Here is a 13,848-nt window from a genome sequence, read left to right as displayed (position 1 = left end):
TGCTCTGTCAAACTCTTCCCGCAGTATCATATCTCCCATTTCATGTTCATCTACGTCCTCTTCCATTTCCATAATATTGTCCTCAAGGACATATATACTCCCACCTATCTGCTTTCCCTTCTTAGCTTTGAACTGGGTAATGTAACAGGTTAAAGTACTGAAAGAAATTCTTTTTCCGCCGAAAATAGCTTACATAAAAAAGTTGGCTATTTATTAATCAAAATCAGACAGATGAAATTCGATTTAGAATATGCTACTTCATTGCAGACACCGTTCGTTTCTGGAAAATCACAAAAGCTTATATCGATATACAACGATTGAAAGTATCGAAACCACCATAATCAGCTGACGTCACGATGGTCCGCCATTATAACAACTTCATTGTAAAATCAGCTGTAAATTTTCATGAAATGTGATTACTGTTTGAATTATTTTGTTATATATACGCATTCAAAGGCATCTGGAGATTGTATCAAGCGGATAGGAGTTTACAAGCTCAACATTCGCTACGAGTAAGTACTTTCTGAGTGGCTCTGCGAAGTGATTTGACGTTTCGGAAATGTAGGACATTACTTGTTACCTAGTGAATGTGAAGTTTTTTAAAAAAGTTTGTAGTCTATGATTAAATGTCCTTCCGCGTTGCTGCGGTAATGCTCAAAGAAAACAAGTGTGGCCTTATATTACAAAAGTATTTGTAGATGACATTTCAATGTTAGTGGGACTACAATCGAGTAGGCGTGTCTGCCAGGTCCTGTCAATAACATTGGTTGCATTGTTTTATTTATCTTTCTATTAAGGTAGGTTTTTCCCAATTCGCAATGTTGCGTATGCTAGCGCTCAGAGTGAAGCACTTGATAGACGTTGCCGGCGTTGCTGGATAAATAGTATGGGTATTCGTGGGTGAACGTTTTTGGTCGATCATAGATAATTGACAGCATAAATACACTAAAATTGCTGGACAGTTTCTTGGGGAGAAGTACATTTACGCAGAGAGTGAGTTTCGTATGTATGAACATATTGTGTTTGATACGTATTTTTAGAAGCACTGTATAGGCCTTAGGTTTTGAACTACAGCCATACATCTGGACTTGAGTTTGTGTTCATAGTGGATTATGTTTGGTGCCGTATTATATCCAGTTTGAAGCATGTTTTGAATTAAAAGGATGAAGGTGATTAGTGGACAGCAGGTACTCCTTTTTAGATAATTATCTGTATACGTTATCTGATAGTTGTAATCGTTGGACTCATAGGACGCTTGGCGTGTATGATAATAGCAAAACAGGAGGAAAGTTCGCATCACCGGTAAAACAACTATCAGATTAACATTTTTATCTGTATAAGATACGAAATCTTATTTCGTTCTAGTACGCATCAGGAGTACTTGGTTGCAAGTAACTAGCCCTGCACGATGCAGTAATTGTTAATCAACATGCATAATGGAGTGTGCCAATAGTGTATATGAAGCAATGTAACTGCGGTAAACAAATAAATTTTGTGAATTTTATGGTGTCTTTGATGTGGAAGACTCATCACGTTTGACGTAGTTTTGATCAACGAAATATTTGTTTCAAAACATGTAAATCCGTACATATTGTTTCATTTACTAAGTAGGCCTATGCATATGGCGGAATATTGAGTGGCTTTAATTGGAATTTGATCAGAAATATAGCTTTTGAAACAGCATATTGTCACTATAGTTTACTATACGTGTTCTTGATTAAGTTTATATTGTTGAAGAGTATTGGCAAAAAATATAGATTCCCTAAACCAAGAAGTTATTAGATGTTTTAGTTCCATAGGCCCATAGTAAGGAGAGCTAGAGCTTTCTGCTTGTGCAATGTCAGAAAAACATATGCAGTATGTATTTTCCACAATAATTACGGCATTTAGACGTAATGACCGTTTCACAGATGCTAAGCTAAGTTGTGCTAAAGAATATGGGGCAAGTAAATATTAAAAATCCTTTTCATTATCAAAGTGACACCCTTCATTGTCATATGTATTAAGAACATAAAACAATACCAAAGCTATTATAACCAAGCATTATCAGATGTGAAAAATACATTATTTATAAATACTGATATCATTTGACTTAAGGCATGCAGTAGTTGAATATTATATTGCATTCACCTTACTTGATGTTATTCATGATCCACCAGTTGTTTTTGCTTTAAAACAGCCTTATCAGTGCAGTAGACTTGCCAACTAGTAAGCCCTTCAGATTCCTCTTAAACTGTGTTTCAACTGCAGCATAACTTTCATGGTTCTAACAATTTATTGACATGTCTTCATGACTAATGTACTTTGTCTGGACCAAAATAATTACCCTTAAGTCTTTATGCATCTTGTTCTTAATCATAGTATTGAATCTGTGAATTGTGCTACTTGGTGAAAGATATATTATTTTCAAGAAGTCAGTAAGAAATAAATTTAACAAGAAATAGAGATGTTCAGGAAAAAGGCAGGTATAGCCTGCTGTCTCAAGTGGAGATATACTTAATTATAACAACGGATACTGTCCAGATGATTCCTTGGACTGGAAAGAGCTATTTGAAGAGAGTTAGTTAGTAATGGAAGAAATTTGGAAAGCTAAGGGTAATGTTTGGTCAACCTTTACACTAAAGTTCATATTAGGGGTGTACATGAGCTGGGTGCTAAATGCTTGGAGTAATGTACAGTAAGGAGAAATTGCAAAATGCTCCAGAAACCGATTGTGTCTCTTTGTATTATTATTATTATTATTAATGAAATTTGATGATAAGAGAATAAAATCATAGAACATTTGATTTTTGGGAATACATATTGATGATGATAGTAGTGGTAGTGGTAGTAGTAGTAGTAGTAGTAGTAGTAAATCATTGAGCTTGTCTGTGTTTCAATGCCTTCTCGTGTGGTGAGTAGCTATCTGCCTGTTCATATTATTGTTATTCCATCCTGGACTTTCTGTATGTTTTTCTTCAGAGTGCTGTTCCACCACGAACCGTAACAGTGTCAGTAGTTGCTCATGGAGGGGCATTAGAGTGCAGTGATTGTGCATTGCCTGTATTACATTCAGGTGTCTAAATGAAAATGCTGTTCATTATGAAACTCTTGTGCAGACACTGGTTTTTGAAGAGATCACTTTGGTTATTTTTGTAATGAATTCTTTGAGCCAAAAGGGGTGGTTGTGTGGTATCCAAGACAGGGCTGGCAAGAATCCCTAGTACCAAAACCAGAGAACAGTTATTTGGTCATTTGTTTATCCTTTCAGCTCTTTTCAATAAGATCACACATGAGGGAGAGTTACTTCAGTAACAACAATTATTATTTTTAAAATTAATGTTGGTAAATAGGTTAAGAATAGAATGTTACATTTTACACAATATTACAAGTATACAGTTAGGAAAAAAAGTAAGTTACTGAGTAAAAAGACAGGAATAACCACAGTTTTCCCTAAAGTAATCATGTGGTTCTATTTTCATATGTCATTAGTAGAGAAAATATTTTAAAAAAGGATTTAGGAAATTCTTTGAATTTTATCACCCAATATTTCATCCCTTATTTACCAACTTCCAAGTTCTCTCTTAACCTGCAATGATGGTTTGAGTGTTCGTGATGATGTAACGTATTTCTGTAGTTGATATCTGCCAGTATTTTAATGCTCTTTATACTGCATGAAAATCTGTTACACAATACACATGTGTATATTGCAATATTTGTGTAACAAGTTGGATACCAGCAATCATCTGGTGCTATAAGTGTAACCCTTATTTGAGAAGGATTAAAATTTCTATTAATGCTAAAAATGTAAGGGTTTGGCCAGGCTTTACAGTTGCAGACATGGAGTCAAGTGTCTTAGCATGTCAGTTGTTGTTAGAAGTGTAACAGCATACCAGTCTACATACAATGACACCTCATAACCATTTGGCAGTAACTTAAATACTCATTGTATAATTACTACACAATGCTTGGAGTTATTACTTTTTGCTTTATTTCCATACTATTACAAGTTTTCAGCCCTAATCCATTTCCAACCATACAAAAATAAAACAAAAATTAACAGTTGCAGGCATCGTGGAGTCATTCAGAAATTTCATAGCAGCTGTGGGCTCGGGATCGTTGCAAAATGTTCTGTTCTCAGTAAATGGTTGTTATACAATTAGATGCTTTCACTCTTGTGCCATAACTTTTTCATTTTGGATTAGTGAAAAATTATTATACTGCTTTTTTGAACACTGCAAAAGTTTTCATGTGAGTTGCTTGAATAATCATAATGTATTATCACGAATTATCTCTGATCCTCCCCCAACCCTATAATAGTTTGAGTGCCATGTCTAAAGATATCTCATAGTTTGGTATTTAATTAACAACTTTTTTATCACTTGCAACAGCACTGAAGTAATTTAATTATGGAAGCATTTTGTAGCTCACTGTGTCTTTATAATGCCGCAACTTTGAATGCTCATAAATTTTTTAAGGGATGTAACCTTTGCCAAAGCATTCCGTTGGTTTTTTCTTTTTTTATCCCTTTTTAAAGCCACTAGTTTTATCATCTTCATAGATCTGGGCTAGGACAGCTCACAAATTTCCCCCTTTCATTTTTATGGGGTGCCCAGTACACACACTGGATTGTTAAATCTTGTCTGTAGAATGCAGATACTGTACAATGGTTAACTGTTCACAATTAATAATCTGTTCTTATTCTCAGCTTGCCAGATATTGGTTATCATAGATTCAGATTTTTGGGAAGCCCCTACCAAAATTTATACATTTGTGCTGAATATAATGAGTTGTACGCATTAATATGGCCTTTCAGGAGTAGTCAATTCTTGTCAGGCATTTTGCGGTGTTAATCTCTTCATAGTTAATACACTGGTTTATGTCAATCTCAACCATCTTTCTTCCCATAACAGATTTGAAAAAACAGCAATACATCAGAAGTGTATATTTCCTTTCTTATTTGCCACACTATATGAAATGGGAATTTAAAGTACTAAGCTCGAGATAACAGATATTAGATGAAGGGTAGTAAACAATCTCCTAGCAATGCATTGTAATCGTATTGAACAAAAACACTAAGAAATTATAAGAAAGTACAAGGATTTATGCATTTACATAATATACGTGACAAGTTCCACTGCTATCCTGTTAGGTCTGATTGTTTGAAAACTATGTTTTGTGTAATTCAGGAAGTTGTGTGTCTGTAAATTTGCTATTCTGTGCAGTATGACTGTATCGACAACATTGGGTAATACACTGTAAAATGAATTTTAACTTTTTTTTTTCTTGAAGTAGCCCTTGTTAGGTTTAAAGAAACTACTTAGCCTTTTTGGAATGTTATAGTGAACACTCATATCAACATAGAAAGCAATATTAAAATTTTGACGCATTTATACTAGTTCTCCATGCAAAATAAACAGTTAACTGTTTCTTGTATCAGCACTTGAAAAAATGCATAAACAATGGAGATATTTACCCGTGTGCTACAATTATTTTCTTTTGTTGATATTTTATGAAAAGTCTTTTACTGAAAAATTATTTTTGCATGATACATAAAAACCACACACTTGAGATGTATACCTGTGTATAACCATAATCCATGCTACAACTAACAAATCATTTTATGGTGCTTTTGGTATTGCAGTACACAGTTAACCAAATTTGTAAGCGTTGTATAGAAAAACTCTTTCTGTTCTGGCTCAATTCATTTTTGTAGGCCAAGAAAGATCTCTCTACAGCAGAAGAGATCAGTGGTGTGTACTTCATTGACGCATTGCAGTCCGCTTTCAATTTCTGCTCCTGACCGACACTTTCTCCATACCCGAGATTCCTTGAAAGAATATTCCTCAATTTAGTGATGTGCTGTATCCTTTGAGCCAGGTATTTCCATCAGATACGTCTGCACTTCAGAGATCATGTCTGCAGCATCTTTCGTTGGTAGAGATGTGGACTCTGTGTGTTGAATTGCAACAGGTAGATGCTGAAAGTGAGCTTTTAAAAATGCCAAGGGTGCAACATTCTCATTATTTCTTAAGGGCTGTCGTGGCTTTAATTGAAAATGTTCAGTCACTAGAGCTGATTGTATCTACTAACTCTTTGACTTTTTGGTAGTGTTTGGTATAATATAAAGCTGCCAAGAGCCAGATGCTATATGATGTAGACCATCAGCATGGCAGGTGCAGTAGTCTAGTGGCTAGTGTTGCTACCTCTGGATCACGGGGCCCCAGGTTCGATTCCAGGTCAGGGATTTTCTCCGCCCAGGTGTTGGGTATTTGTGGTGTCCTCATCATCTCGTCACCATTCGGGAAGTGGCGAGATTGGAACTGAAAAGATTGGATACTCGTACAGGCTCTGACGACCTCGACGTTACGTGCACCACAAACCGTAATCATCATCGTGGCAGGTGCAATTACCAAATTGATATATAATTCTATCAGTGTTTCTCCCTGCTTTTAACATATGGGCAGCACAGTGTGTCACCAACAACAAAAATTTCTTCTCCTGGCAATCGGAGTGTAGGGAACCCCTGGCAGTGTGGGCCACAGTACTGTGATTCGTCTCCTCCAATCCTGTACTCAGGAATAGATGGGGCTTCCTGGTGCCATGAAATCTAATTTCTCCAACATGACATTAGCTGTAAATCTGCCGCAACTGGCAGTGGTCTTGTCAACTGAAAGCCAGATTTAGTTGTCACCAAATCTGTTTCAGTATCAGCAATAATCGTTTCATATACCTATTTCAAATAATTTTTCTGCAGTGTCTAATCATCTGGCGCACTGTGGCCGCTGATACTCTCCAGGAAACCCTTAGAAGTGGGGTTCTTTAGCTTTATCCACAGCACATTAGCTGACACTGAGGTCTCACATAATTATAAATTAAAGCTGTCTCATACACTACCTGCTTAGAGGAAATTAATGGTTGAATCTGTTTGTTCCTCTTCCTAGTGATTCTTGTAATGTGAGCTGCAGAGGCTTTGTGTTAAAGGAAATGTGGCTTTTGATCATGGTTTACCTAAAATTAAAACAAAAAACACCAAGCAGGTGGCAGTATCCAAAAAATAAGAATGTGATCACGTAGTATGTCAGCTTCAGTTGAATTGCTTATGCACGTTTAAATTTCAATTTGAAAATCCAAGGAAAGAAGACTAGCGAGAAGACAGGTAGATAAAAGTGTTTGCTTACTTGTTTCTGACAGCCTCCATTAAATATTATGTGGCTATCAGTTGTGAAATTACTATTCCCCAATTCACTACCAGTAAGGACCAATTTTTGATGATTTCTTTTTAGGTATGACAAAATTCCATTAAAGTGCACTACTCAATGCAAATCAACACACCACGCAACTTTACTTCATAACTACAAAAACAAATAGACTCGAGTGTGAATGATTTGTTCCTTTTATACACTTCTCTATTGTCAGATGGAATGTAATTAAAGGCTGCTTGGATTTGCCCCAATGCTGTGATGTGTGGACTTACTTTCCAAGTGGCACTGTGTCACAGACAGTGTCGATTTCAGAATGGACTATATTTCTTATACATTCTGAACTAGAAAAATAAGTAGCAGCGATGGCAACCACATCGTAGTTCTTTGGCATCTGAGGATTGTTGCATTACTTTGTTTTTTTGTATGCTACCTTTTGATGATTGCACATGACATGCTTTTTCAGTGATGTGAATGTATTTTCACAAAAGCAAAGGTAATTTGGGGAACAAACCAAGTCGTCGTAATTATGTTATTATTGTCTAGTGATCCACTTGAGACAACAGGTCCTTTGTTCCAAAGTGATCAGAAAATATCCCAAAACAAGCTCCAAAATTTTGGATTCAGGTTCACCCTGTAGGTAAGTGCCTTTATACAAGCATACTTCACAAACAAATTTTACAGTGAGGAGAGAACTGTAGCACTTAAAATAGTTTATCATATGTGTTTAATGAAAATACAGTAATGTCAAAAATTTTTTGTTGACTGCATTCTGCACCCTTTTATGAATTGTATAAGTGACGTCATGTAACACATTAAGCTGCTGTTCAATTCATTCTTTACTGTGTGACCCGTTTCAATCAGACCACTATCAAGTACGAATGTTTGTTAACTGCAAGAACTATGTAGGTATGTGTGTTACATTAAAAACACAGTTTCAAAAATATATTTATAAATAATGTTGGGTCGTGGAGAGGTAAATACGTGAAGTGTCAGTTACAAGTAGATTCTCTGTAATTACAGACAACTTGTCTGTAATTGACACTACGTGCATCTACGTCTCTGTAACTAAACATTATTAATAAATATTAAAAAATTAAAAAATGGAAAGTCCAGGATGGAATAACAACACATGAAAAGGACAGATTGCTACTCACCATATAGAGGAGGTGCTGAGTTGCAGACAGGCACAGTGAAAAGACTGTTAAGCATTTAAGCTTTCAAACAAAAAAGTCATTATTTCAAAATAGAAAGCACTCGCGTGCGCGCGCAGACACACACACACACACACACACACACACACACACACACACACACACACACACACACACGGCCCTGTCTCAGGGCATAGGGATCAATGCATGTGATGAGAGCAGCAATCTCCTGACGTTTGTGGTGGGGATAAAAAGGCAGCATGGGGCAGGAGTGGAAGGGATAGCAGGGTAGGATGGGGGAAAGACGCTTGCTGCCTGCGGGAATGTGTAGGGATGTAGTGGAGACAGGATGGGTCACTAGGTGCAGAATTGGGAGGCTGTGCTGAGGAGGACGAGAGAGGGAGAGTATAGAAGTAGAGAAGGGGAAAAGACGAGTAGGTGCACTGGTGGGATAGAAGGTGCGTGCAGTGCTTGGGTGGGAGCCGGGAAGGACATAGATAGGTGGAAACAGACTAGTGAAGCTTGAAGCCGAGGGGTGGTTATGGAAACGTGGGATTTATTGCAGGGAGAGTTCCCTCCTCCACAGTTCAGAAAAGCTGATGTTTGTTGAAAGGGTCCCAGATAGCAGAGCCTGTGAAACAGTCTTGGAAGTGAAACACATTTTGTTTGGCAGCATGTGCGGCAACTGGGGGGGGGAGGGGGGGTCCAGCAGTCTCTTGGCCACTGTTTGGCAATTGCCATTCATGCGAACAGGCAACTTGTTTTCGTGCCCACATAGAAAGCTGTACAGTGGTTGCATTTAATTTGTAGATCATGTGGCTGTTTTCACGGGTGACCCTGTCTGTAATGGGATAGGAGATGGATACGACAGGATTGGAGCAGGTGTCAGAGAAAGATATATGGGTCATATTTTGTAGATCTATTGCAGGGATTTCTACACCTTGTGGCACATAGCGGAGGGTATCCTATACACTGCTAGTCATTTACTTTCCTGTTCCACTTGCAGATAGATTGAGATAAAAACGACTGTCTATATGCCTCTGTATGAGCCCTAATTTCTTGTATCTTATATTCTTGGTCCTATCACACTTCCCTGGGGCACTCCTGATGATGTACTTATCTCTGATGAACATTTGCCATCAAGGACAAGTCAGACTTGGTAGGTTAGTCGCCTTCAACTAGCAATGCATGATCTGGGTATTTACATGCATCTGACTATGTGTGTTCAGTGAATGACTAGAACTGACAGCAGAATTGTGTGCCCAATAAAAACATCCAACAATTAACTTGGTTTCACTTAGACGTGATGTACATGACAGTATAACTTCATAGTCACACTCAACTTTGACATCAATAGAGACAGTGTTTTCGTCAGCTGTAATGAACATTCCCACTCCTACGGCCTCTAATCTGTCTTTCCGATGTACATTCCATGGTTGAATAAATATCTCGGAGCTTTCCACTTTGGATTTCAGCCAGTTCTTGATCCCGAGAATAATTTGAGTACGAGAACTTTTCTGGAGGGTAATTAATTTGGGAACTTTATTATGAATACTCTGACAATTGATTGATAAAATTTTGACAGTCTTAAGTGTCATTACTAAGAATGCAATGTGACTTCTGCTGCTGTGTATCAACTGGTGTGTGTTCATCAAACTACCATGTAACCAAAAAAACCCTCATGTGCACTCCCCAAGTACTCTGCTACCCAAGTTGCTGCCTCCTTTTTGTAGTGGACCCATGACTTATCAAGGGGAGTCCTGCAAATCTCCAACAGATAACTCGGGTCCAGAAATCTGCAGCCGCCAAGGCTGTCACAGAATCAACAAATCCTTTTGGTTGAGACCCTATACTCAGCTCCAAATCAAAGAATCCTAGTCAATTATGGGAGCAATGCTGCAGATTGTGAGCTCTTTTTGCACTCCACGCATGATGCCAGCAATCTTCACTATTTCTGCCAGTCACCTTTACGAACTGTGGATGGCCTCAGAACCCACGCGACAGGCATTGTTGGTGCCAACGTGAGTGACCACTTGCAGATGACTGCTCCCTGCATGCATGATAGCCGCAGGTTAGGCTGCCTCCAAATCTCGGATGAAACCCCCAGCAAACATACCAAGTGCACATTGGCTTTCTTTCCAGCCGTGAACACTATCAGCCTAAGGGGCTCCATAACGCGCCAAATGTTGGAGCTCCTGATAATTAGTAAACCCCTCCCTCTGCGTGCCTGCTTAGTCCCTGCTGAAGGAGTAGTCACCTGTCCACTCACAGAGTGAAGGGGCAAGGCCAGGCGATCAGTCTTCGCATTGCCCCTCCACCTCGAGTGATGCGAACATGTTAGCACCTGACATTCACTCTGCTGTGAGGGAGATCCACAGCGTTGGGTACACTAGGAGGTGTCTCAGTAGCAGAGCCCATGGGCTAACCAAGTGACATCTGAGGTGTCCGCTGCGATGCACCAGACCCTCTGCCACCGCTACACTCAAGAGGCAGAAGCCTGAAGGTGACTTACCATAGCCAAAAGCGCATTCAGCTGTTCGTGAAATGTGATCAGCTCTTCCTGTGTGCGCACACAGCATGCACACATCCTACCCATTGTAGAAAGATCAAAAATGTAAACTAAGACTAACTGAAAAAGTAAACTATAGGCGCAGACAAATCCTAGATATGCAACTTGCTAACCTCCTGATTTGTCACTAATGGATGCTGATGCCTCAGTAAATTATGTAGCTGGCTATTCAGAAGAAATGAAAACTGTACTGCAGATTTCTTAAGCTATACTTCCAAAATGCGAGCTTACCTTTCTTGAATGGAAACACAAACGAAGTTTTAGAAATATACTGAGAAGAAAAGGCATGAAAAGATAAACATGTAACTTTCTACTCTGTAGATGTGTATCAGCTGAGAGATGGAGCCTTACTAACTGGCTTACTAAATGAATTGACAGTAGTCTTCAAAACAAAACAAATGAGTGACTCCTGTACTACAGACTGAATGAATTTACAACTTACAAAAACTAGAGAGCCACGAGGCCAGGGGAAGGCAACAGGCATGGAACAGGCACAGACAAGGATATTGCATAGGTCTCCTTGGTGGCTGAATGCCACTGTAGAATGTTTGGGGAGGATTTTGGGGAGCATATTCCTCATTTCAGGGCATGACGAGAATTCGTCACTCCAGTCCTGGGTGCTGCTGAGTCACAAGAGGAATGCTCCTTTGTGGCCGGACATTGAGTATGTGGGAGGCGGTAGATGGCTGGGTAGACTAGGCACGAGACAGTTTCTGGATAACGTTCAGAGTGTAATTTCGGTCTCTTAAAGGCCTCAATGAGACCCTTGGCAGATGAGACAACCTTGGGTGACTAGGCTGTATGGAATGAGATTATTGGTATGGATGGAGTGTGTGTCAGCTGCTGTAGTCGAGGTATTGCTGGTGCTTGGCAGGTTTGATATGGTTGGAGGTACTGATGTAATCATTCTCGAGGTAGAGATCAATATTTAGGAAGGTGGCTGATTGGGTTGAGGAGGACCATATGAAATGAATGGTTGAGAAGGTGTTGAGTTCACCTTTGGTACAGGTCACAAGGATAGCATCAGTGAATCTGAACCAGGTGAGTATTTTGGGATTGTATGTGATTGGAAGGATTCTTCTCAATGGCCTATGAACAGGTTGGTATAGGATGGCGCCATATGGATGTCAATCGTTGTACTATCTATTTGTGGTGGTGAAGAAGAAATAATTGTGGGTGAGGATATTGTTGGTAATGGTGGCGAGGGAGGAGGTTATAGGTTTGGAGTCAGTCGGGCATTGGGAAAGGTAGTGTTCAGTAGTTGCAAGGCCATGTGTAGAGGGAGGTGACATTGACAGTGACCAACAGGGTGCCAGATTGGAAAGAAACAGGAGCAGAAACTGTGGAGAGTTGGTGGAGGAACTGGTTGTGGTGACTTTATATAGGAGGGTAGGTTAAAGGTGTAGGCTGGAGGTGATGATCCATGAGAGCAGCGATTCCCTATGTGGGCCAGTGTGGTGTCCTGGGCGGTTGGGTTTGTGGACTTTTTGTAGGATGTGGAATGAAGAAATGTGGGGAGTCGTGAGAGGAGAGAGGGAAAGGCTCAGGGGAGAGGTTCTGGGATGGACCTAAGGATTTGAGGGGTACTCTGAGATCCTGATGGATTTCTGGAATGTGGTAATTGTGGAAGGTTTTTTAGGTGGATAAATCTGACAGCTGGCAGAGCTCCTCCACCAGGTGACCCCTGTAGCTATGAACCACAATGGTGGACCTTTGTTGGCAGGCAGGATAATAAGGGTTGCTCAGTTTATAGGTTGTAGATTGTAGTTCTTTCTGTGATTGTAAGGCTGGTTTCCATGTTGAAGAATTTGGGGAATGATGGTGTGACATGGTTTGAAATTAGGAAATTCTGGATAGTTAACAGGTGGTGATTTGTAGGCAGTTGGGATATATCATGGTTGAATAGAAGAGTGAACTGAGTTTGGCAGGGTTCAATATTAGTTTTGGATCGAGTCAGATTGGTAGGGTTGGTGGAGAATAAGTGTTTCCACTGTAGGGTCTGGGACAGGTAGAGATGATCTTTAACAAGTCCAACATGATTGAATTTGGGAGTGGGGGCACAAGTTAAGGCCCTTAGAAAGAACTAACACTTCTGTGGGTCTGAGACTTGTGGAGGAAAGGTTCATGACAGTGTTTCAGGTCCGATTAGCTTCCGGAGTCTGAATGGTGGTGAGAGTGAGTTTCCAAGGTTGTGGTAATTGTAGTAGGTCTGCGAGGGAAGGTTTGTCGGCTACGAGAGAATGAGGGGGGAAAGTTTGGCTTAGGCTCTCGTAGCAGTGGTGGATAGTGGCAGACCAATGCAGGTGCAGGAGCTAAGCAGTTAGGAGAGTTTTCTGAGGTGGTGGTGTGCATGCTACTGTAGTTCCTGGAGGGCAAGAGTTTCAATCTGGGTGACAGGATGCAGGAATTTGGAATTACAGAGCAGGAGAATTTTATCAATGGTCCCACTACCGCACTAAATACTCCTTATTTCGTCTCCTTTTCCACTCCACCCATCCAGCACAGCCTCCTGACTCTGTGCTTATGTACTAGAAAAGTTAAAACCTGTTTAATCTGAGTTGAAATTAGAATTTACAACCCCAAGTCCAAATATCCTGTTAACTTGTGGAAGGATTGGATGATCAGGTTCTCTTTCTAGTTTACATTTGAATATTTGGTATTTCCTAAGGTGTACCTTCAACATGTTATGGAGTTTTGCGCCAGAATGTAAAACACCATTCAGAATCTAAAAATGTCTCATCCTGTGTGGAAATTATTTTGATTCAAGTATTGTGGTTGTGAATTTGTTAACTGTAAATTGCACGAGGGAGTTGGCAATAGAGTGTAAGAACCCAGAGGTCCCCAAAGAAGCTTCTGCAAACTTCCTTATTAGACTTACGACTATGTTGTTGCTGAATATTTCTGCGAAGTATACTTTTTTGAACTTCGCTGCATTGCTCCTGCA

General features: G+C 39.7%; 1 protein-coding gene across 5 annotated transcripts in view; it reads left to right on the top strand.

Annotated features, from left to right (window-relative positions):
• LOC124544671 (myotubularin-related protein 3) overlaps nucleotides 1-13,848 on the top strand; it is a 185,196-nt gene that overhangs the window by 19,652 nt on the left and 151,696 nt on the right. For 2 of the 5 annotated variants that reach the window (XM_047123294.1, XM_047123293.1), the window contains exon 1: nucleotides 336-512. The exons of the other annotated variants lie outside the window; for them this stretch is intronic. The gene's annotated coding sequence lies outside the window, so the exon portion shown is untranslated. Of the gene's footprint in view, nucleotides 1-335; nucleotides 513-13,848 lie in introns of those variants that run through there. 5 annotated transcript variants of the gene reach the window in all.

This window comes from Schistocerca americana, chromosome 8, assembly GCF_021461395.2.
Source record: "Schistocerca americana isolate TAMUIC-IGC-003095 chromosome 8, iqSchAmer2.1, whole genome shotgun sequence".
NCBI classification, from domain to species: Eukaryota; Metazoa; Arthropoda; class Insecta; order Orthoptera; family Acrididae; genus Schistocerca; species Schistocerca americana.
Note: the sequence above shows the minus strand (reverse complement) of the source record. Positions and strands in the feature narration are given on the sequence as shown.